Here is a 26,319-nt window from a genome sequence, read left to right as displayed (position 1 = left end):
CACACGGCACTTTCTGTGTCTAGCTAAGGCCTTGAGGAAATAAATTAATAGATCAAAACCTGGGAAAATTCTAATCCAGCCCTCAAAACACCACTTCTCAAGTCTAGGCCAGGTTGAGAATTATTGCTCTTAAAAGAATATTTTGCTTGTGTGGACATTCAACCTTGTGCCCTACAGAAATGATTAGCTATCATACTGGGGAGTTGGGGGTAATGTAGAAAGTTGGGTGAATAGTACTTGTGGACCATGACTGTGACTAATAAACGGCACTTCGTATTTTTGGGTTCTTACCCCACCTGGTTAACTTAAAGAGTTTGGATGATGTTAAGTTCCCTTGACTTTTCACAAATACAAGCAAGTGTAGTCTAACCAGGGAACCATTAACTGATGTTCTCACTGACCACCCCCACCCTAGCCATTACATGATAGAATCAAAAGCTTTAAATGCGGCAGGATCTGTGGTTACCCCTGTGACCTAATTTACTACTTCTCCTTCCCTCACAGTGTGTATGTTGTGGCCAGTCTCGACAAGGGGCAATTCCCCTAGAACGTGGCTCTTCATGACTCCATCCTTTTCCTTAAACCTTTCCCTATGGACTGGTAATATAAGTTTGCAAAGTAATTAGGAATATATGTGTCTTTACTAGTTAACACTTACCAGCACTTATTATTGTGAACTGTATTTACATTAGGATAGATCCTACTACATGAGTGCAAAGTAGAAGAGGTTGCGGGACTTAGGACCCAGGCTGACACATTTCAGGAAACTGTAATTACATGAACTGGATAACGCAGCCTCCTCAGACCTGTGCCGAGAGAGAGGACTGGTGGCTGGGATACTATTCTTCCCTGATCTGGCACCTAAGTGACAGACACCACTTCCATCTACAGTCCCACATGAGTCAAATAACCTCACCTAATAATAAGTAGGCTGGAAAGTGAGACACATGGCATGTTGAACAACTGAGCATCACCACAATGATTAGTTAGCAATGCTTTTACAAGACATGTTTCATGGTCCATAATTAGAACCCTAGAGATAAAGTGATTTTACTTAGGTCAGTGAGTACAATAATCCACCACTAGCTCTCTATGTGCCATAATTCCAAACACAGAAACTTATTATTGGGGAGAGAGGGGGATTATAGTAACATTTGGTTCTTTATGAAATTGTTTATGATTAGAGTATTATGTTAAGAAGATCAAAGTTCCCATTTAGTCACTGCATGATCCAGGAGTTTCCTATACTGCACCTCTAACCCCAGCTAGCCTAGGTTACATCTAGCATCTGATAACAACAACAAAGCCTGCCTGTATCATAACTATCTTAATATCATTACCCAACACTTAAAGTATATATTCTACTGCAAGTAATTTTTGTTTACCAGGACACTTATTCTCATTGATCTAATTATTTTATTGTCAATCTCTGCTTTTAGGACCCCAAGAACACATTCTACAGCTTTTCATTATTCACTGATTACTTTGCTTACCTGTTTGGGCTATTTTTCATAGTAGAAAAAGTACTCTAAAAATAGCATTTTCCTCTCTGAAATAAGTCTATAAAATTGAAAGTCTATGTTTAATGAATGCCTGAATATATAATTTGGTTGTAAATAGCCAAGACCAAATTTTTCCTAAGTAAAGGATTTGAGATTAATACTTTACAATATTTCAAAACTACCTTAGCTGCTCACAGACAGAACTAAACAGTTATATGAATGAACATATTACAACTTTTCCTATATAATTATTTATCACATTGAAAGTACAGATATTTAATAAATTTTTTATATACTGGTATATATGAAATTCCAATTTGCAATTTATAAAGTAGATTAGACCATTATTAATTGGAACATTTAACTGATTTTAATGTAAAATTACCTGTGGCTAGTTGACTTTATGAACTCAATAAATTTTAAATAACTTGGTGCCATACTTTATGGAAAATTCATGAATTGATTGGTTTCCATACAAAACAGGTTTCAGATGAAGAAATGAAAAAGAAGTTTTCTTAAGCGCACAAAAGCTGCATTAAAACATGGAAAGAAAAAATTGTTTTTTACCAAATACCAATTTACTATCATAAATAGTCAATGTAATATATTTAGCCTACTTATAGCTAGAATATATATATTTTTTAATTTTTTGGTATGTTTTCCCTCAAGTCTTAATACAAAAATATCCCTTTGAAGTTAATTACATCTCCCAATAAGGTGGCATTTTCACAGCACTCAGGTTGTGGAGTGAGTCTGTATAATGCAGGTGTGTATCCTGTATGGTGATCCAGCTGACTGTGTGGATGATAAAAGAGACAGAAATTAAATAGGCTCCATAAAGCCCCTAAAGATATCTGCTGCAACCTGAATAGAAGACCATTATGCAGTGAAATGTCATGCTCTGTTTGGACTCAAAAGGAAATAAAGGATCACCTCTAAAGAATTTAAATCCTCTGGCTCACTACATGATCTATATTCAACATGCAAGCATAAACCTTGAGTTCTTCCATGATTAAACTCAAATTTAGTTAAACTTTTTAATTTGACCAGGAAAACAGCACCTTCTTTCAGTGGTAGCCCTTGATTTGCATGCTGCTTCACAGGGACATTACCTGCTAGCCATGGAAGGACAAGTGTCCAGTTTCTTTCAACCTGTCCTAGCTGAAAACTTCGTTCTCCCCTGCACCTCTCTCTCCGTCTCACATCACATGTTTCTCAGGATCCCTCCTCTAATATCCTAGGTCATGTAGGGTCTTAGACCTTCACTATAAAGCTGTGTGTGTTTGTAAGGTGGGTGTGTGTGTGTCTGTGTGTATAAAGTGGTTTGGGGTGAATCTAGAGGCACTAGAGACTTGGACAGAGGAATGAAATGATCAGACTTGTTTTAAAAAGATCACTGCAACTAGATGATGAGAACAGATCGAAGGGGTAGAAGAGCAGCATCGGGAAGGTAGACTGTTGCAGTAACTCCTTGAGAGATGATGCAACCAGGCTAGTAACAGTGGAGGTGATGAAGAGAGGTCAGATTTTGGATCCATTGTGAAGATTAAGCCATCAAGATCTTTGACTAATTACATGAAGTATATGTCCAAGTATATGGAGGATAAGAAAAAGACAAAACCCAAGGATGACTCAAGCTTTCTGATATGAGCAACTGAAAATAAACATGGAGTAGCCATCAGTAAAGTTGGAAAGACTCAGGTGAAGATTTGGCGGAAGAGGCAGATTAGCGACTTGGTTTGAAACATTCAATACTAAGACTGAATTGTTTATTATATTTCTAAGCGGACATAGAGGCAATGGTCATATGGGACTGTAATGCAGGAAAGATGTCTAGACAGATACAAATCGAGATACAAAGGATTTTCAAGGATTAACTGGCATTACCATATAATATAATCCCACATAAAATGCCACTCCCTTTCATACCTTATATTATTTATAAAATTCATCTTAATCAATGTAGCAATCATTAAATTAAATGAGAAATGTCAGAATTAGTTTAATTGCTTCAAACACTTTTAAGTAGAATATAAACATGTTCTACCAAGTAGTGAAAAAATTAGAAGCAAAAGAAAAAAAAATCTACTTGAGTTCATTTGAGCTTGGCTATGGATCTCTTTCATCAGGAGCCAAAACCAGGCAAAACTTAACAGTGTAAGTAATTCTGAATTCACTGCACCAGTTTTCCTCAGTCATTTGCATGAAACAAAAATCCAGATCAATCTTGAAGAGTCAACATGTGTAATCTGGCAGTTCAATAAGTATCTGGAAATTATCCTGTTAACTTGACCAAAAGAGATTCTCAAGGCAAATAACACAGGCTCGAAGATAGCATTGTTTCAGAAATATTTAATTATTAGATTTTGAACTTAAATCTCCTTTATTATTTATTAATGGTGTATTACAGTGTTTCTATATTGCTGGTTGGAGGTGGAAACTTACCCTCTCTGTACTAAAATAAAGAACAAACGCTCTAGAGTTTATTAAAACCACTTTATAGAACTCCTCTTCCCCTCCCCTCCAAATTAGAACAGGCAAGAGAATCCTAAGTTACTCTCAAATGCAAAATGAAATTGGCTCATGATGGGAAAGAGTAAAATAAAGAACAAAACTGTTTTCTTTTAATAATATGGGCTTATTATGCAAAATTGTTAAGTAATTAAATGAAACAAAAATCAAAAAATTCTTCTCTGACATGAAAAATAATAGGCCTGTTTTGCCAAACAGCTCCAGAATATATTCATTCAAGAGGTTGAGATATGTTCAAAGAACATTCAACAAAATATCAGAAATTCAGACTGTGCTCTTAAAAGGTCATTCGTGTTTTGAGGAAACATTAAAAAAAAAAAAAAAACTGATGAACAACAAAATGGACAACATTCCACATGACAAAATTGGATCTAGAGGTCTTGTGCTTTTCCCAAGTCACAGTTCAGAACAGAATGTGAAATGAAAATATTACTATATTAGAAAATTTTCATATTTGCCAGTGATTCAAAGTAATGAAAAGGCTAAATCTGGCCACCTGACAGATCTTGCTTTTATTAGAGTATTCTGGTTTGGCAAATTGGAATTTGAGGCAGTTTATCTTCAATGCAATAATACCAGGTTATATGGAAAAATAATAAAAAGCAATGTTTCTCCTTTACTGTGAGCAATTTACTTTTGGGGGCTGAATAACTTGCTTCATATGAATTATGCAGTTGCTATTGTCTTACTGGTATAATGGAAGAAGACAATCACCACACCGGATTAACTGATTCGGGGAACCAGAGACAAAGTACATTTCCTTTGGGATTTTGAGAAGGGCAGAGTGGGTTTTAGCCACATTGATTTCACACAATCAAAAATGCACGGCCATTTGATTATTGTAAAATATACCTGAAAAAGAAAAATACAATTGCGTTTCAGCAGGTACAATTTCTCACAAACTATAAACTCAGATGTGCAGAAATATATATATATATATATATATATATATATATATATATTTTTCCCCCCCATAACTGAACTTAAATTCTTCCTCAGTCTTCATTCCCCCTCAGAGAGAAGGAAACTTTCTCTGGCCACATCCAGATAAATCTGGCTCTTTTATTACCTGAGGTTTAAACTCAACCAAGCTTGAGATCGCCCTTCTCCTGCCTTTCCTGGGGCGGTGTGGAGTCAGTGGGGGTAGATTCACTTGTATTCTGTGCCGGCATCAGTAAGATGCGTGATCACTCCGTCATGGCATGCTCAGTCACACTGTCGTGGCTGTACTCGTTTCCACATCTATCGCTCCGGTGTCTGTACTCTCCCATACAGGAACCCACAGAGGCTGGTCTGTCTACCCCCTGGGCTCCAGCTTATACAACCCAGGTTCCTATTTATGCCTGCAGCCCTGTGCCACAGCTGTGAGCCTTCTTCCACCAACTCTCAGCATCACAGCTATGCCTCCCTGGGTACATAAAAAGATATTTAAGTGTTCTTTGTCCTCCAGTAGGGCGTTCTGATGCTGCGTTTGGGCACATCTGCCTACCCACGCCATGCAGTCACCTCCACCTTGCTCTCCCCAACTCTAGTGTGCAAGTCTTTTCCTGCCATACAGTTTCCTCGGTAACCACGGCACAATGTAAGCTAATAATCTCCTTTTCTCAATCCTCGTGATTTGAAAAGGTCAACCATCTTCTCCCAAGGGTTAGGGGTGAATGTAGAGCAACCTACAGCAACATCTATTTGTTTTATCTAATGGCCAAAACTTTCCTCACTTTATCATTATTTTAGAGGCCCTTCTCTAATCTCGTGCTTTCTTCTTCCCATTTATTTCCTTTCTTACACATGGTTGTAGGCTTTAGAAGTGAACAGCCAATATCGTAACATCAAGTTCTATAGTTTCTCCAAAGAACCGTCCCCTCCTCTCAATTGAGACATGGCTTTAACCCATGTTGCTCAAATGGAGTAAAATCCTTAGACATAGAAAAGAGAAAAATATATATATAATATATATTAATTTTAATTAATATTAAATTAATTAATATTAATATATATTATATATAAATATATAATACTTTATATATTATCCTTTTGCATAGATGTCTTCTCTTCAATATAGCTTACTGATGGAACTTTGGAGTCATACAAAAATTATTTTCTGTCCTACTCATTCATTCAACAAACATGTCTTCTAGGGACAGCAAATACACCTGGCATGAGGAATGAGGATAAAAACAAATACAGCACCTGGTCTTCACGGATCTTGTAATATTAAAAAAAATCACAAAAATATACAGTTATGGGGCGCCTGGGTGGCTCAGTGGGTTAAAGCCTCTGCCTTCGGCTCAGGTCATGGTCCAGGGGTCCTGGGATCGAGCCCTACATCGGGCTCTCTGTTCGCTGAGGAGCCTGCTTCCTCCTCTCTCTCTCTCTGCCTGCCTCTCTGCTTACTTGTGATCTCTGTCAAATAAATAAATAAAATCTTTAATATATATATATAGATATCTATATATATATATATACATACACACACACACACAGTTATATAATGTGAATAATGTTATGAAAGCAAATGATGTAATCCCATGTTGGATCTAGAAGATTACTATAACCAGTGTTATGAGAACTAAAGAATGAGTAAGAGTTAACCTGGTAAAATGGTGAATCAAGTAGGGGGAGAAGAACATTCTTGGCAGAGGCAGCCCCAGTTAAGACAAGGATAGGTACAGTGCAGACAAAAGTAGAAAAGAGAGGCCAGATGGAGTTGGAGACACCAGGGCCAGGCCACACAATGCCCTGTAGGAAGAGGAAGCACAGAAACGTTTTATTCAGGACAGTGATGTGATCTGGTTTTCATTTAGGTTAAAAAAAAAAAAAAAAACCCTCTGGCTACAATGCAGAGACACTGGTAAATAGAAAACACAATCCTTGCCAGCCCTGTTTCTCCACTTCTAGAATAAATACAGTAATTTGAAGGGTTTGTGATAAGAAGTAAATAAAATAATGCATGTAAAAGCAAAAATGGCATTATGCTTGACACAGAGTAAATATTCACTAAGTGTTACTTTAATGATCAACAAAGAATTCTACAAAATGAAAATCCAGATTATCACAGTGCATTAACAAGAAAGATAATCAGCTTTGTAGCCAAATATGTGTATTTATAATTATGGGTTTTGACTTACTGGCCATGAATTTAATTATCCTATCTGAAACTACATTTCTTCAGAGAGAATCAGGGACAATTCCACACGTCTTATGGTATTCTTATAAAATGTATTAATGTATGTGAAAATGTAGAGCAGGGCCTGATATAGTCATTTTGAGCAAAGATTTTCTTCTCCTCCTCCTTTCCAGAACAATTAACTCTCCAGAAGCTATGTGGGTCACTCACGAAGTTGTATCATATAAAATCCTTGATAAAACGCTGCTTATTTACACTTACTCAGAGACTGTTGGCCTGAAAGTATTAATTCCATTTCCCAAAATATTTAACATCCGACAAGTGTAGTTGGAGAAAAGGGCTCAGTAAAAAGAGGAAGGAAGGAAGGAAATGAAGAGCGTGAATGATCTCGTGTTTAGCAGGAAGACCATCATTGATCTCAAGCAGAATGGAATGAGGAAAAGGATTAGGGTAAGTAAACAAGTTTTTCCTCTACCCACTTCATGCTTGCTGATGAACAGAAGAGCAGACTCCTTAGAACAGTCTCTGATACACAGCTTCTTCAACTTCCGTTTCTCTAGAAAAACTGTTTAGGCAATAATTGACGGATATCTTCCAAGTGTTAACTATTTTCACGTTGCTAGTTTTATGGCCAACATATGCCTCTTCCAGCAAAGAGGGTGAATACTCAAAATCTTCAACAACAAATCTACTTTTCTGAAAGAGACACTGTAATTGAACAAATGGGAATAAATTTAGTCATTTCCATGGCCTTTCCGGTCAGCCCTATCCTCTAATGTATAAATTAGAGCAGCAGATGCACTGGAAGTTTTCCACATTGGTTTGTTAAAAGGTAAGCTGCTGGATGCCAGCAACACAGCAAATCTAACAGAGGTGACTTGGCTTTCACAGGTCTGTGGGCCAACACTGAGCATAATTTAGAAGGAAAAGGCCACTCACCCATCACTCAGTCATTTGCCCCCAAAAGCTCAGAGGCTGCTTAAATTTCATATTAGTTCTAGGAATGTAGGTCAGTGCCAGCATTCACAGCTATAAAAAATTGGGGCTGTAGAGATTATCTAGTCCGTGTTGCTCATTTTAGTAAAAACAGAAGTATTTACCCAAAGACTTATGTCTAGGTTGAAAAAAATTTAAGATTAAAACCAAGATAAACTTCCACCAAAATAAGCAAGCTCAAGTAAGATAATGGTGAAATATTTCCTTACCTATCTTATGCCATATTCTCTAATTTCTAGAACAAATCTCAATGTCAAGCATTACCATTAGTACATCCGCAGATCTCAGATTCATCTTTGTTAAAAAATATTTTGCATTTCCTGAAATTGAGATGCATTTTACAATTGTTAAGTACACTTAATACAGTGTCAATTTTTGTATACTATCCACTCGTCAGTGGTGCATCCAAAAAGCACCAAAGTCCAGAAGTCAAGGAAACACAGATTATTTTTTATAAACAGAAAAACTGAGGTTCAATAGGAATCATAAAACTTATCTAAGTTCACATACTAGTTTGTGACATGAATGAGGCCAGAAGGCACATCCATTTGACACAAAGGCCTTGAGTTGTTCTACTTCCCTCAGTCAGCCTGAACATTTTAGTCAGTAACAGAGCCCACGTCATCATACAGGACAACAGGACATGCGTCTGTTGTTTGCCCAGGACCTTTCTCCCATCTCTCCCTGGCCTCGACCTAAGGGTAATTACCTAACGGTAATTTTTTTTTTTTTTAAGATTTATTCATTTTAGAGAAGGAGGAGGGAGTAGAGAGGGCCATAGGGAGTGGGACAGGAAGAATGTTAAACTCCCAACTGAACACAGAGACCAACACGGGGCTAATCTCACAACACCATGAAGAGTCAGATGCCCAACTGACTGAGTCACCAATGGTCCCCCAGAAGTTAGTCTGTGCGTTTGTTTGTTTAAGGAACTACCCTTCCTCACTGTGTAGCAGCCATGGAGTTTTGATAATAGAAGTCAAGGAATACAATTTAATTCATTTTATCACAGTGTATGCTTTTCAGAAATGAGCAAAAGCCAATTGAAAAAAAAATTGTGTTTCCTCTGGGTGCAGAGGCAAGTTCAGGTTGGAACAATTGCAGTAAAATTCAAGAATTTTGTTGCTAAATATGAAGAACAATCAGCTTGCTCCTCCTGAATGTGCATGGAAAAGCATGTAATGCTGATTATTGCTGGCAGTCAGACTGTAAGCATGAGGGAGATCAGTCTGAGATTAAAGCAGACACATGACAAAAGACCAGAGCTGAGACAATCGCAGAAAAACCTGAGCCAAAGCCTTATATTAAACCATGCCTGAAACCTGACCTGGCTCCAGGGATTACAGCAATAGGACCAACAAACTTCCTTTATTGTTTACATCAGTTCAAGTTGAATTTCTGCTATTTGCAACCACTAAAAGAATCCTACTTCTTACACCACAGAGTCCAACTCAATGCAAACACAACATCAAAACTGTATCCCATTCAAAACCAAAGTATTGTCTTTAAGATGACCTACTCCTCAACTAAACCTCATGTCCAATCTCAGTCCAAACACAAACTTGTAACTACACTATCCATTTTAATAAGAAAATGTGCCATCAATTTGTATTCTAGCATGTAGCCTACAATTTTAAGTAAACTTAGTAACAGTGACAAATCTCGTGTATATCTTTACTAATGATTTCCTTTCTATAATCAATAGCCAATGAATTTATCGAACTTTCATACAAGTTTTGCCACTGTATACATTCAAACTAGTTTTAAGATCTTTCAGCAATAGTAAAATAGGGGGTTGCTAGGGATAAAGTCCTCCTTTGACACCCAAAGTGTCTTTTGACTGACCACCCTTCACCTACTATCCCTGTGTTATTCCCCGTCCAGCGGTCCTCACAGCTCTATCTAGAGTCACTAGTCCCCTCTTCATCTTCTATTAAAACAGGACTATGTTGTGTTCCACTTGCTCAAAACTTTGTCTTCTGTATCACAGCATATCAAATCTTCCATCAATTTTTAGTACATGCTATTAATTAACAGAAAACTGTCTCTACTCATTCCCCTCTCAAAAATTCTCACTCTCCCCAATAATGTGTACTTATTTTGAGTGACCATTTGGACATAAAAGCAACATGCTCATTTTTAACTCCTTAGTGATCTTACGGCTAGAAATTTCATTTTAGTTAGACATAAGAAAACAAAAGGAAAGCAATGTGACTACTTGATTATGTGGAAACTAAGTAGAAGGCCTTATGCATACCTCAAACCATACAGTATAAATCACTGTCAATTGTAAGAGTCAGCTCTAAGAAGCAAAGAGCTTTGGTTTTTGGATCCCACTCATCAATTCTGCACCAACTTTATGATCTTCCCTATAATGGAATTACATATATGCCTGATGAAAACTTTTTGGTCAGCTTTGCTGATATAACAACTACTAAATCCAATGGTGTTTAATAACAAACATTGATCTCTTGCTCCTGATACATGACAGGGGCTGTGGGATGGCCATAGCTACTGCAACTCAGTGGCTGAGTTTGGCTCTGCTCTTCAGGTCTTCCCATTCCAGAATATAGACTGAAGGACAGGACATGTCTGAGACATAGTTGTTCCTAAGGTACAGAGAAAGAAGAGTTGAACACACAATGGTTCTTTAAGCTTCTGCCAGGAGGTAGTATAATTTACATTTCATTAGCCAAAGTAAGTAGCACAGCCAAGCTCAATTTCCATGAAGAATATATATTCCTTCTACAGCGCGGAACGCTACAAGTTATATGGAATCAGGGATGATTTCTAATGTCTCAGAGGGAAGCATTTAATAAATCATTAGGGATAAAAATGACTTCTATCAGAAAAGTTGAGCAAACCTTGGTTCCCTGCTTACTTAGCTTAGTTTCCCAGGAAAAATGTCCCCCACAAAGCCATTTCTCTTCACTTCCTTGGCACAGCTTGGTTAAATCTCCCAGGCTCCCTTAAAGGACAAGTGACTGGGTTCTGGTGAATGAAATACAAGCTGAATGATGTAAGCCACCGGTAGGTCTGCACTACAAAATGCTCACAAATACAATCCTTTATTCTCTTTCCTCTGAGGACCTAGCAGAGCAGAGAGCTACAGCTCGAAGGAACCAGAGCCTCGGAGTCACTGTTGGAGAAGAGCTGCCTGAGAGGCCCAAGTCAGACCACTATGGGAGTGAGAAGTCAGTTATTACTGTGTTATGTCACTGAAATTTTCATTGCTGTTTTTCTCAGGGGTGAGCCTATTCTGACTAAATGAGTGCATAAACCTAAAGACCCCCTCACTTTGGATTTTCATAGCCATTTCAAGGAATTGCCATTTTATCTGTATGTGAGCTATCTTAAATGACATATTTTTTTATTATGCATTCTACTTTAGTAAATTACCCAAAGAAGGAATTGCCAGATCAAGGGAGAATGTTGGCCACATACTCGGGCAATGACTCAGATCTAACACATTCATTGTCACCATGATACCATCCAGAATGACACTAATTTCTCTCTGCAGAACCCTGTGTGTAAGTGAAGCCATTTCCTACCTACCTTAAAATCTGTTCATTAAAGAACTAAACTAGATTCTCAGGTCAGGGTCTATGCCAGAAATTTATTTCTTACCTCATGAAGAGGAAGAAGCAGACCAGGATACCAACCAGCAGACTATCTCAGGAAACAACAGCTCATGCTCCTGGTGAGCCCTCGCACATCAACTAGTTGCACACTTTTGATTAAGTGATAAATGAAGGATGAGTAGAAATACTTATTTCTTACTCTATCCTCAAACCCTCTAAGGTGGTATTTTCAACATCAGAGCAGTTAACAATCTCTCACAGCTTTGTTATACAATGCAGTGAGTTAATATTTATAAAGCACTTAAAACAGAAGCAAGTGCATAGTAAGTGCTGTAATAAGCAGCAATTTTTAAAATTATTGCTACTTCAGAATTCAGAAATCTGAAACTCAGATAAACTTTTCCCAAGAACATGTGGCTAATGACCAATGCAACTAGAAATCAAATTGAGGTCTTTCGACGCTTTCAACTCTATATTGTATATTTTGTCTTTTCAAGTGTATAGGTAAGTAGCTAAAACCAGACTTACAAACCAAGTTTGTTCCTGTTGATTCCAAAACAATACTATTATCTTCCCAGTTACCAAATTCCATCTGCCATGAAGCCATGCCAGACTCAAATCACTGTCCTGGGACTAAAAATGTTTCCAACACTAGAGCCCATCAGATGCAACTGTATTTATATAGAGATGAAGACTGACTGATTAGAAGATATAGGGTCCTTAAGGATCTCCCCGAGTCAAGATGGGAAGCCCTAAATGAACCATATAATGAAACGAAACCCCTTGGAAAGAAAGTATTTAAAACAAAATGTCAACCTTCACTCTATTCCACAGATAGCACCTTAATGAGGTTACCTGCTGAGAGAAAGAGCCCAGTCTTCATTCTTCCTCGATTCTGTAGTTCTCTTCTGGGGAATTTCTGCTTTGCCTCGTGAGGCTCATAAGTATGTTTCAAAATGAGAGAGTATATCCATTCTTTTTAATATAATGCTTCTCTTCCCCAAGTGTTTTCCTTAGAGAACAATAAATTTCCTATTGGAAATTGAGTCTTGGCATGAGGCTTCTTAATTTGCTAGGAAAGGAAATCTACTATGGAAGTAAGTACTAGAGCAGAGCAGAAGCTGTGTGTCCTGATCCCAAGGATTAACAGAAACCAACACCTGCCTAAAGGAAATCAGGTAATTAGTGATAAACAAGAAAGAGATTCACTCTGGCTTTTTCTGGCCCCTCTTGTCAAACATCCTTAAGTATCTGTATTGGTGGGGTTTGATGACCCTCTTTCTACCAACTCAAAGAAGAGCAATTCTTACTTACCCAGCTCCATTTTCACCCATTTCTCTCTTTTCCTGCAAACTTCTTCCCAAATGAGGTTTATACTTCTAGGTAAGCCTGTGCTTTCTCTTCTTACACATACCGTTAAATCCACCCAGACTCTCTTGTCTGGCAATTTGCATATATCATTTGGGTTTTGTTCCCCAACATCTATACCCAACTAATGTCTTTTGTGGCCTGGTCAAACACCTCTCCTCCCTGTAAACTCCAAAAGGACATGGCAATATCTATCTTGCATGTCAATGCAAAGGGCTCATAATAAAATATTGACACAATGAATTAGAATATACTTGGTCGATGAGATATTATATTCAAAAAATGCTTAAAATGTGAATGTCATGCAAAACCACCTAAATTTTGGATTAATGAATTACAAAAGACAGTTCCAAAATAAAATGTTATGGAAATTATTACTAGCCTTAACATCCGTCTTGGCAATTTGAAGGGTTCAACTCTAAAAATCTGGGTATCAAAAGAGCTGGATATAATTTAACATTTCCTTATATAAAATATAAGGAAGGAAAAAAAAAGGATGTCCCTGTTTTTCTATCAATGTGTGTTTTTTTTTATATACTGCATAATTTTTAAAATTCTGGTTACAGTGGCACATGGCAAGAGGGACTCTGATGTTTTCACAAATCTTTATTTTCTGGTTACTAGTGTTTCAAAATGCTAGAGTCAGATTCATATTTAAATATGTGGCCAGTAATTTTGCCTGGTTTCCTATTGTTGTTTTGTACATCCAAGACAATCAATCAAAAATACAATAAAAAATCTGATTAGAGGGCAAGAAATAACCTTTCATGGCAACATCTAGGCCACATATGATTTGTTTCCTGAAATTGAGGTCCTAAGTGACAATTCTGTTTTTGACCTTGTATTCATTCGAGGTTTTATGTCTGTACTTGTAATGAGTTGCCCAGCCTTGGTCTTTGTCTCTTCTGTTCTGTGGCATGTCATTATCTCTTTCTTGTTTCTTTTCTGTTGTTTCAGTCTATGATTTGCTGGAGCTTGTTCTTTTAAACCACTCTGTTGTTATCTGACACAGATAGCTTTTTTCTAGGTATATTCTCTCCACAATTCTACTTTCCCACTAACCAGAAAAAATGTCATCTGAAATATATGGGCTTACTTTCTCCTCTGATATAGAAAAAAAAGAAAAAGAAAGAAAGAAAGAAAAGAAAAGAAAAAGAAAATATTTACAGCCAGATACACTAAGTAAGCTCAGGGGAAAAAAAATTACTTAAAAAAAGTACAAAAATACTCTAAGTTACCACTGGATTTTCCAAGTTAGTAAATACAGAAACTACTTAATCTCTAAATACACTAAAATTATTCCCCATTTGACCTCAACAATAAAGAAAAAAGAACTCCTGTTTTAATAATTGAATTAGTAATTTTTACAAAGGCTAAATGGATAAATATTTTTATATTAGGACTATTTTCTAAAATTAAAAAAAAAATTCAATAGGACTGAATAAATTCATCTATTCCTATGAACCAGAAATCAAGTATCCTGAATTCTCTTAGCTACTATGAACACCGGTAAGTCCTTACATTAAAATACAAATTCATCTTCTTAACTGAGGCTTTCTGCTTTTTGAGACCTCAATTAGTAGGACTTGAGTGAAACATAATCCAGACGTTATCACTTTCTATCCAGATTATATTGAAATAGCTTCCTAATCAATTTATATAACTTTAGTCTTTGTTTTCACTCTGACTAATCTTCCTTAGTACTTTTTCCACGTCACTTTTTGAGTGAAAAACTTCCAATGGCCCCCTACTTTATAGTATATCAGGTCCTACCTACCCTGGCCAGTTTTCAGCACTTTCCAAGTCTGAGTCCTCTTCTTCCCAATCTTATTTCCCAATCCTCCTCAAATCAGCTTAGTCTGTTATATCATAGTTACTTGTATGTTTCCTAATATTACTGTGATCTCTTGTAAAGGAAATGGACTCTCGAACTAGCTCCCTTCTCCCTATGTCTATGTGACATACAGGGGTATGTCACATATTTATTCTCTCCATGGTACCAAATACGTGAATGAGCAGGGAAGAAAGGGAAGAAACTACTTTCCTTCATCAACTAGATGCCAGACACATATCTAGGCTTTTGCAAGCCTATTCAGTTGAAGCATGCAAAGCAGTTGGCACAGTTCTGTGAATAAGGGTTCAATAAACATTATTATTATTAAGTTATTTAATCTTCTCAACAAATTTGTAAGGAGATACAGATGGGGAAGCAGAGCTCCTCACTGAAGCATGAAAAAACAGCACCAGAATACTGAACCAGAAGGCTTTCCCTAGAGTTGTAGTTCTGGTGCTTGCTAAGTGACTTAAATAAAAAGGGATTTTATTACTTCAACAAAGAATCCAGAAGCGGGGTGACCCTATGGCTAGTTAATTAGCGGCTCAGTTAGGGCATCAAACTAGGTACTCGGCCTCCCAGTCTGCCTCTTTTAGGTTAGTTTTGATCCTCAGGCTGATTTCCCTCATAAATCAAATAATACCATGGCAATCCCAACCCAAACATCCAGAAACAGTAACACTCAAAAGAAGAATGGGGACTTCTCGGCATTGCAGAAGCCTTCCCTAGAACCCTAGACTAGGTTCCCCTTCCTGATTCATTGGCCAACACTAAATAATTGCTAGCAAGGAAAACAGGGCCAGTGATGATTGGCTTGAACCCAGAAGTACCACCGCTCTCAAGGGTAGGAATAAAGCTAACTTCCTCTAAAGGGTGTGTATAAGGAGAAATGCATGAAAAACATCAAGGCTCTGTTATAGAAAGGAGGTAGAAGGGAAGAGTAAATGGATAACGGAGGAAAAAATACCAGCAGGGCTAGCTGTTGTGATGTTGTCTCAAAGTCGCAAATATTAAGTTATTACTGACTAATGGAACATACGACTATCTATGGTTATTACAAAGAGAAAGTGAGGAAGGAAGAAGGAAGGGAAGAATGAAAGAAGCAGAGAGATAAGAGAAAGCCCAACTGAAGATCAGTTGGTCATGTTAACTCTTGTGGGTGCCACTCCCACAGGCTCTGGAAGCAGTTTCTGAAAATCATAGAGCTCTGCAGGAAGGTCTGTGTAAACTAGACAGGCTTGCGGGGATAAAAGTGATTTGAATCCCAATAGGGAGCTGACGGTGCCCACGTTGGAGAGAGCAGACCATCAAGAGCTAATGAGGCTGTCAAGTCTGTGAGCTAACCAAGGCACAGACACATCAAAATGATTCAGCAGGAGACATAACTAACAAAACGATGGTTTCTTAAGAGCAAAGCTGTAACTAAGAAGGAAGTTTAACTAGTTTCTTTTTCAAAAGAAAAAGTTATTTCAGCAACTAGAGGAAAAGATCATTTCTTTAAAGGATGGCAAATATGGGGTACTACTTTATTGTTTTGCAATGTGCTAGAAACCCAAGGGATAACATAAGCAAGAAGGTTAAGTACACAGTAATTCTCTCTGAATATTGAACAATTAAAAAAAAAAATTAGCGTTTAAAGGTTTGTGTAAGCCTGGCATTCAAGAGGTATTTAAAATGGCAGTCATGGACTCCGAAACCATCTAGGCCTTTTCCACAGACAGAAACTTCCACATGTAGAATTCTTTCTAAACATTGTTCTGGATTATTAGAGTAAGTATATCCTAATGTGCAGCATAAAGTTACAAATATGTCACCCTCTGTGCTCTCTGGCAAATGTGGGGATGAGAAACAGAAGGCCATGGCTCCATCCAAAGGCACCACAACATGACATATGCCCCATGGGGGACAGATCTCCTGGACAGAAATCCCAGGTCTGCCACTTATTAGCTGTACCATACAGCTTGCACCTTATTGCCTCCATTTCCATCTCTCATCTGTAAAGCTGAAATAATACTAAAATTTAGGATTTAGATAATTACATAAGATTTAAAACAGTACCTGATGGCACATAGTCAGTGTCCAATCATCGTTAGATATTACTGGCTTCCAATACAATAAAGTTTTCTTCTGAGAACGTTTAAGTTCCTCTTCTTCAATGAAAAACAGGATGAAAGACTAATAAGCTCAACCCAACCCCTAAATGTTAAGGAAGTCAAGACGGCTGATTCCCAACCCTTCTAGTAAAGTAACAGTAGAGAGGCGAGTGCTGGAGGTCAGCAGGCCCAAATTGGTCTTCAGACATGCACTGCATTATCTGCTCCCTAGGAGACGTGTTGGTAACACAGCTTCCCAGTCAATGCTCAGGGGAAGCAGATGATCAGATTTATTCGGTGTCTTAATGCTCCCTTGCAGCTGCAAACAGCTTCAAACCCAACTGGCAATTGAACACCCCAGGCAATTTGCATCTCCAGAGAGCAATTTATGGTTAAGTTTCCGCTGAACAATTTTACAAGAGCAACAATACCTAATGCATCTCTTAAGGAACAACTCTTTTAAAGAACTTATTCACCACTACTAGAGTTTTATTAAAGAAGTAAGCTAATCCTTTTCATTACTTGCCAAGCCATTTTTCTCTGATCTGAAGAAGGAACCTTGTACACTGAGGCTCCCAAGGCTCTGGAAAGAACAAATGTCCTCAAGAAGACAGTGATATAGAACTTGGCAAGCCTTCCTGATGCAGTCTGAACTCAGGCACCTAGGGCACTTAGTGATACTCCCACCCAAGGAATTCCCAGAAGTATCTCCTTCCCTACACTGGAGACAGCCCAGGTGGAGTTTCCAGGCACCAACCTGGGAATCTCACAGGTCCTGAAGCTGAATAAGTACATTAGACACCATAATATCACAGGATAATTTTAAGTAACATTAGTAATTACAGTTTTATGGAAACTCTGGCAGCATCTAATGAGGGACACAACTGTCTACAAAGGCGAAGTGAATGGAGTCAGAGCTGCCACTTAGAGTTTTTAAATATGAGGCACATTTTTCAATTAACTCCACTCATTGCCCACAGGAAATTTTGATTCACATTTTTAATCTCCTATATCTAAGCAATTTATCAACAAGCATCTCCATGAAATCTTTTAGTAAAATGTGTCCTACTCAGCTCAGGCTGCCAGGACACAATCTTACAGGCTGGGTGTCTTAAACAATAGAAATTTATTTCTCACATCTCTGGAGGCTGAGAGTCTGAAATCAAAATGCCAGTAATGGTTGAGTTCTGGTAAAAGCACTCCTCCTAATTTGTGGGTGGCCACCGTCTTGCTGTGTCTTCACAGGGCAGAGAACTCTCCCCCCCCTTCATGCTTCTGTGTCCAAATATTTACATATAAATGTTATTAACATCTCTTACAGTAGGAAAGAAAAAAAAACGCATTTATTCATTTTTTTTTTTTAGTATGAAACGAACACATGGATGTGAATTCATGTCCCCTACTGCTATTTTAAAAAGGTAATCAAGGTATTTTTTTTCTTATGTGTTGTTTTCTCCATCTGCTATATTTACCTTGTGGAGAATCACAATAATTTTCTCTTGAAGCAAAACATAGAGAAAGTTACCCATAAGTAGAGACATCAGTAGATTTTCACAAAACAAAGTCAACAAAGTAACCAGAACACAGATCAACTAAATAAAATAGCCACCCAGTAGCATGAGGCCCTGCGCCCCCCACCCCTAGCTCCCATATTCCTTCTCAGTCCTGCTTTCTCTCAAGAGTGACTAGTATCCCAAGCCCAACACCATTAATTTGGCCTAGTTTTTAGTTTGTTCTGTTTTTTGTTTCAGGACAGGGAGGGAGAGAGAGAAAGAAAATCAACCAGGCTCCCTGCCCAACACGTGGAGCTCAATGCAGGGCTCAGCTTCATAACTCTGAGATCATGACCTGAGCCAAATCGAGTCAGAGGTTTAACTGACTGAGCCACCTAGGCACCCCTTATTTTTGTTTTTAATTAAAGGGTATATAATTTTTATCACTTGGCTTCTTTCCCGCCACACTACATCTCTAAGACACATTAATGTTGTTCTGTGATGCAACAGTTGCTCATTCTCAGTCAAGATGGCACTGTATGAATACCTCAACAACAATTTATCCATTTCACTCTGCCCAGGCATTTGGATCATTTTCAAGAGCGCTACTGCAAACACAATCCTACATCATTAGTTACACTTCTAAGGAGGACTGCTGGGTCATGGGGTGCACAAATACTCAGCTGTGCGGGGAGGCCAGTTTTCCAATGATTATAGCAATTTACAAAAGCATAGGAGTATTTTTCCCACGTCTTTGCTAACACTTGATACATTCTTCTTTTTTCCCAATGAATGTGTAGTATTAGAGCACTGTAATTTTAATCTGCACTTTCCTAAAGACTACTGAAATTGTGTGCCTTTGCACAGGTTTACTGCCCATTTGGTTATCCTCTTTTAGTAAAAAGTGCTGAAAATGTTTGGCCCTATTTCTACTGAATTCACAACATTTTCTTATGGATTTCTAGGAGAATTTTATACTGGGTAAGGAGCCTTTGTCGGTTTTATATATTATAAATATCTCCTCCTACTCTTTTCATCCCCCACTCCCTTAAAACTGTCCTTCGCTGAAATTTAAAATTTTAACATAGTCCAATTTTTTACTTTTTCTTTATAGGTTTTTTTGCCTTCTGTTTAAGAAATCCTTTCCAATGACATGGTCATTGAAGATACTCTGATATCTTCCTTTCATAGCTTTATTATTTTACCTAAAGATCCATAATCTACCCATACTGGGTTTTATGGTTAAAATAGTTTCATATGGATAGATATGAGATATTGAAAAGGTTATCCTTTCCCTCACCACACATCAGTGACACTTTTTTCATAAATCTAATGCATGTGCCTCAGAGTCTATTTACAGACTTTCTACTCTACTCCATTCATTCATTTATTTCTCTTTACAAAACTGCATTATCCTCATTACTACAACTTTTATAATGAATTTCTATTTGGTAGTGTCAATACTATAGCTTTATTTTTCTTTTAAAGACATACTTGTCCTTTCTTGTACTTTGAATTTTCATAAAATTATAAAATAAGCTTGCCAGTGTTTATATACACACACACTTGTGCACACAAACACACAAATCTTGCATGGATTTTTATTACAATTGCATTAAATCTATATATCAACGTATGGAGGACTGACAAACTCACAGTAGTCTTTTATAAACAGCATTTCCCTCCATTTGCCCAAGTCTTCTTAATTTCTCTAATGAACATTTTGCAGGTTTATTTTCATTAGTTTTATGTCTAGGTATTTATCACTGGATATGATTTTTTAAAACCTTTTTATTTGTAATTGTTTTCTGCTGGTATATGGAAATACAGTTTTAGGTACATTAATAACATTTCTAGTAGTTTTACTAAATCTATTAATTGTTCTACTTTGTAGATTCTTTCAAACTTTCTACACAATCATATCACCAATGAAGAATAACTATCTCTTCCTCCATAAACTTTTGAACTTTAAAAAAGCAGAATGAGGATCTAATTGGATTCTCTCCCTCAGCCAAGAGAGAGGAATCTCCTAATGCCTGCCTGGCAGAATTTCATCATCACGACGGAAATAAATGCTAGGTAGCTCTCATTCTTTTTCTTCCAGATGCAAGTTTTTGGGATGGTGATCCTGTCTGTGCCCCAGCCTGGATGAGGATGAGGAGGGTTGTGAGTTCACGGATGGCTAAACAACAAGGAGGCCATCTGGACCTGAAGGAGCAGACCACATCTACCAAAGATTCTTGACTTCGAGCTGGATACAGGAATGAGACAGGGTTCCCCTGAGTAGTTTCGCTTGGGGAGAATGTATATGTAACACTTGTCTGTCCCAAATTCCTCCATATTCTGTTCTTTATTGTTCACTGACCATACTTCCCTCTCATCTCTAAATGCCACTCTTCTCAGAGGCAGCTCTTTCTCTGCCCATCTCCACAAGGCACCTCCTCCCGAAGTTCTTGTGACAGCTTCTCTCCACTTGTATCCTTCCATCCTCCCCTGTTGGTCTTACCTGATAGCTAGCTCCAAATATCTCATTTATAAGATTTCTAGCTTAAACCCTTTCATTGATTTCCAAACTCTACTTGCTTGAAATGTCTCCCCTGAAAGCCAACCAGAATTTCAAAAGCAATCTATCCAAAATCAAAATTGTAATTTCTCAGCAGAACTGTTCCTATGCCTCTCTTCTGTGCTTGCTAAAAAGTATCAATTTCATTCTCATTTGTAATGTTCAAAAAAATATTAGAGTTCTCTTTGGATTCTCTCTTCCTCTCTTTCTGTCTCATTCCCTATATCCAGTCAATAGCCAGCGACCCAACCCGAACTCAAGGGATCCCTAGAATCCTAAGTAGGGAAGAGACAGGACTATCCTGCCAGCCATCAATGTGCTTGTCACACATCTATCACTGCTGCCTTCTCGGTTCCACAGCTATCCCTCACCAAATTCTCAACAACTATGTTATTCTAGAAGATTTCTTCAACCATCGGGCATTCTGGCACATCACAAAAGCTCTTTGTGTCTTTGCAGTCACAAAACTATAGTGATGGACTCTGGAGACTCTCACTAAATTTCTGGCATTTTTCCAACTCTGAGACTTCCTTCCTCTATTACATTGCAGTGGGGTATTATAACTAAAATTCTTCTCCTCCCTCTATTCTACCTATAGTAAACTCCCCACAAGTCCATCTCATTTCCTATGGATTAGGACTTCCATCAGGTGTTCTAATGTTTGCTTAACTGACCTGCTGAACCACTGCAGACTCCCTCCCAGGGGAATATGAGCAACAAACATCGAAAACAAAACAGAACAAAGCAAACCTGAACTACACAAGCATGATTTTCAGCCTCTTCCCCTCCCATTTCAGAAGTCCTGCCATTTCTTAAAATTTGGGGAGGATTTACAGGCCGAAGAAGAATCCAATTTCCAGCCTGAAGCTTCATAAGGAAGCCTCCATGATTTTTTTCACTAATTCATTCATAATATGCTCACTTATGAACTCATGGAAAGCCTGTATTAGTAGGAATGGTGTCCTGGCCATCAAAAATATCAAGAGACCCCTATATCCCAGAAACAACAAAACAAAAGGTGAGGGAACTGATCTTCCTCGAAGTGGGAATGATCAGGAAATTATACAGCATAACAGAAGTGAGAAAATTCTAAAATCCTCTCTCCAAAAATTTAAACTACATCAGTTGGTCTCTCTCTCTCCCACCCCAGAGGTGCTCTCACCTCTGCCTCAAGCTTGGACTCTCTCCTTCCCTCTGTTCTCCTCCCTCATCACTAACACCATTTCGCTATCCATCTAGTTCTTTGTTGTTTAAAACCAACCCTGCTGTATCTCCCAAAGCTTACTCCCTCTTCCCCCCTCACCGCGCTGCTCACATCTAAACCTTCAAAGGCTTGCCACATCTACCATCCAAACTTCTCCATCTACCCAACTTCTTAAGAAGTACACTTGACCCTTGAACAACTAGGGGGTTAGGGGTCCTGGACCTCTCTCCATGTGCAGTTGAAAATTCATATACAACTTGTGACTCTCTAAAATCTTTTTCTCAGAGCTCTCTGTAAACTGGAAGCCATACGGCGGCTAAGAGTATTAACATAAACTTTGTGTGACACAAGTATTATACACTGTTTTCTTAGAATAAAGTAAACTAGAAAAAAGACATTAAGAAAATCCTAAGAAAAAACATAGAGTATTGTACTGTATCAAAAAAAAAAAAAATCTGTATAAGTGGACCCACTCAGTTCAAACTTATGCTGTTCAAGGGACAACTGCTTTTCATCTGCTCCTTTGACTACCTGGTGAATATATTTTCTACCTCATACCAATCCTTCCTGTGCCTTGTGTTTTACTTGTTCCATCTTCTCAACCTTGACCCCAATCTCCTCCACCCTGAGCTGTCAGACTAAGCTGTCTTACAGTAGAAACTGATAGCTTTGTATTTTCCACATTAACAAGTATATTGTTTTATGTATGATATGGGCTCCACCAATTTTTTTTAATAAAATGTGGGTTTCTGAACAGAAGTTATAAAGGCATTTCAATTTACATAAAATGTAACAGACTCGGAATTCAGTGTGATAAGTAAGTACAAGTGTATTTGTGAAAATATGTACAGCCAAAGAAGCTACATACTGGCCCTGTATTCTTAGGTTGTTTATTCAATTTCATTCCTCACAAAATATATATTATGATAGACTTACTGTGACTACTCACAGGGCTGGTAGGAGGTACACTTAATTAGTATTTGCTGAAAACTTTAAAATTCTTAAAGACATTTTGTGGTTCCAAAATACCTTATTTAATATGTTCGGTAAGAACAGAGTGGTCTAGTTGTCTGTTTACAATAAACAATGAAAGGACATAAAGACTAGAAGCATAGATAAGACATTATGAATCCTGAAAACGTTGGAAGCATTTAGTCCTGAGATTTTAGAGATACTCTCATTTTAGTATGTATTTTAAAAGTCTATTTAAAACAGAGGTGATGTCTGAGTTATGGAATAATTTTCTTGAATTATAGCTTAGATGTTAGCATAGAAGTCAAATATTTTCCCCCATGAAGATCTCTGAAACCATACTGCATAAAGGAGTGGCTTCTAACTGGGTTCATTTAATGGTTATTTTAATTTTAAATATGCACACCAATGCAGGGCTCATCAAAAAAACAAAACAAAACCAAAAAACCTCTAATTAGGTGAATCAGATGGTTTTTTTTCTAGTTTAACATTACAAAATCTATAAATTACCTGGTAACGTCTAACTACATATATACATACCTTAACCTCTGGTGTGTGTGTGTGTGTGTCTGTGTGTGTATGTTACTTCACATGTATACTTACAAAGCTTTTATTAAAATCAGGCCAAAATATAAATAATATATTGAAGACTGAACGAGATACATAAATATAAGGCAAAATCATTTTTATGGAATACAAAGAGTTTTCCCTTGGTTGGCCAAACTTTAACATAATCATTCAGTTCATAAATAAGTATAGAGAGATGGAGGGGCTGAAAATATAAATATCTAGTTAAAGTAGAGGTATATGAATCCATGATACCTACAGCTGTGGCACTTCCTGATCAACTATAAAATTCTGAAGGTGCATATTTTCATATTTTTTATGAAAGATAAACTGAAGCAGAATGAATCTTAAAAGAAAAATTTTTGTTTCACATGTTCACCAATGATCCCATGTATCAAAGAGTTCTTTTACTTTCACGTTTCTAGGAAACGTTGATCGTAATCTTTTAATAGCTATGGCCTATAAAAATTTAACATTAGGCTATTGCTAGAGACCTGTTAGTTCAATATGTAATTTCTAATTTTAAAGGCATAATTGTCTTATAAACACCACTAACAGAGACAGAGCCTCCAACTGCACCCAACCCTCAACTTGCAACACAGGCTCCCTGCTGGTTACTGTTTCCTTCAGGTGTTCAGCCCCGGCCAACCGAAGACTGGTTCGTCATGGAAGTAGAGGTGAAAAGCAGAAATGGAAGCACCACAGACAGGTACCCCCTTCCAGTCCTGCTCATGTCACCTCCTACCCTCAGTCTCAGCCATGCAGTCAACCTGGTCTCTTCTGTTCCCTGAGTTCTGTTAACAAAGGAATAAAGCAAGGATGCCCTAGGCCCTTTTCCTCTTACAGTCTTTATCTTTATCTGAAGAATACACTCAAAAGCTATGTTGAGCCAAATTCTGTTTTCCTCAATAGACTCTTACCAAATCTCTATGTCTTCAAGATGCAACTGAAGGAGTTTAATTTTCCACAAAGTTTCACCAAGCTCTTTCCAGCCTGCGGTGCCTACTGCTACAAAGAGCATTCTCTAACCCCACCACTCTCAAATGTGTGTTACACAGTGGTCTGGGTCCATAGGACAGCAGTGGGTGCCTATGGGAAAGAGAAAAATCTTTACAACTGGAATTATCAGAGTGTTAACATGTTAATGAGTAGTGTGTTTCTTCATGAAAGGGAAAAGAAAAGTAGCATTTCCCAGTCTGGCTGCCGGAATGAAGTGCTCACTGCAGAAAGAATCTCTTAAGAACAGTGATCCATGAAACATTCCTTCGGAAACACTGTTTTAAGTGATTATTCTAAAACTAAATATACTGATGGGTCTGAATCCCTGCTGTTATATTTCTCTTCTACACTCAGCTGGAACATTTAATCCACAAAGGCAGATTTAGCCCTACCCTCAGGCTTTAGGCACTAAGAGGCTTCAGATGACTCAACATCAACTCATCTTGCTGCTCTTTCCTGACATCTCCGAGAGCACCAATCCTGATCTTAGGCCTCTGCCAAATTACTGAGCCCAAAACCAGTTTCAAGAATGACTTCCTGTCATGCTATCTTGTTCTGAGTTCCAAAGAACTAGCTTTCTTCACAACTGGACTGTGAGTTGCTTTTACCATTCCTTCCTACCTCTATGTCCTGGCCAAGAGACAAACTGAATCCAGGCTAAGGTTGGAGTCCTACCTACTATCAACCACAAACCTCATCTCCACATATTAGCTCTTCTACCTTTGCTGCATGTTATCTGGTACTTTTATCTGTACAGCTACGTATTCTACATTACCTTCTCCTATTCTTTAAATATGAGGCTCTATTTGCAAATCTGGATTCTCAGTTCCAGCAATAAGGTCTGCTCCTAATTCGTATTCTCACTGTAGCGGGGCCAGTCTAGGTCCCTGACCCCAGGTATCCCTGACCAAAGCTGTCCTACACCCTTCTAATACGCAAGCCACCAAGCTCCTAGCATTAAAGAGAAAGAGGTTTTTTAAAACGGAAATCAGCAAACATAAGAAGAATGCAACAATTTCTAATTGTTTCTAAATAACAATTTTACTGGAAAACTATATTAAATATCACCATCTTAGAGATAGCCATCTACAAAATTCTGCTCAAAACCCTTTTCTATATTAAAGACAATATCCAAATTATTCTCATTTGTTTAAAACTTCACTGAAGTATAACTGAAGGATAAGCATACTTTGTTTTATTGTGCCTTGCTTTATACTTCACAGATTTGCATTTTTTACAGATTGAGCATCCATGGGAACCCTGTATTGGGCACACCCATCAGCACCATTTTTCCAGCAGCACTTTGCTCACTCTGTGTCTCATCACATTTTTGTCATTCTCAGCATTTCAAACTTTTTATTATGTTTGCTATGATAACCTGTGATCAGTAATCTTTGTGTTACTACTGTAATTGTTCTAGAGGGGCCACAAACCACATCCACATAAGACTGCCAACTTAATTGACACATGCTGTCTGTGTCCTAAGTG

Source organism: Neovison vison, chromosome 10 (genome assembly GCF_020171115.1).
Source record: "Neovison vison isolate M4711 chromosome 10, ASM_NN_V1, whole genome shotgun sequence".
NCBI classification, from domain to species: domain Eukaryota; kingdom Metazoa; phylum Chordata; class Mammalia; order Carnivora; family Mustelidae; genus Neogale; species Neogale vison.
This window is presented reverse-complemented; position numbering follows the sequence as displayed.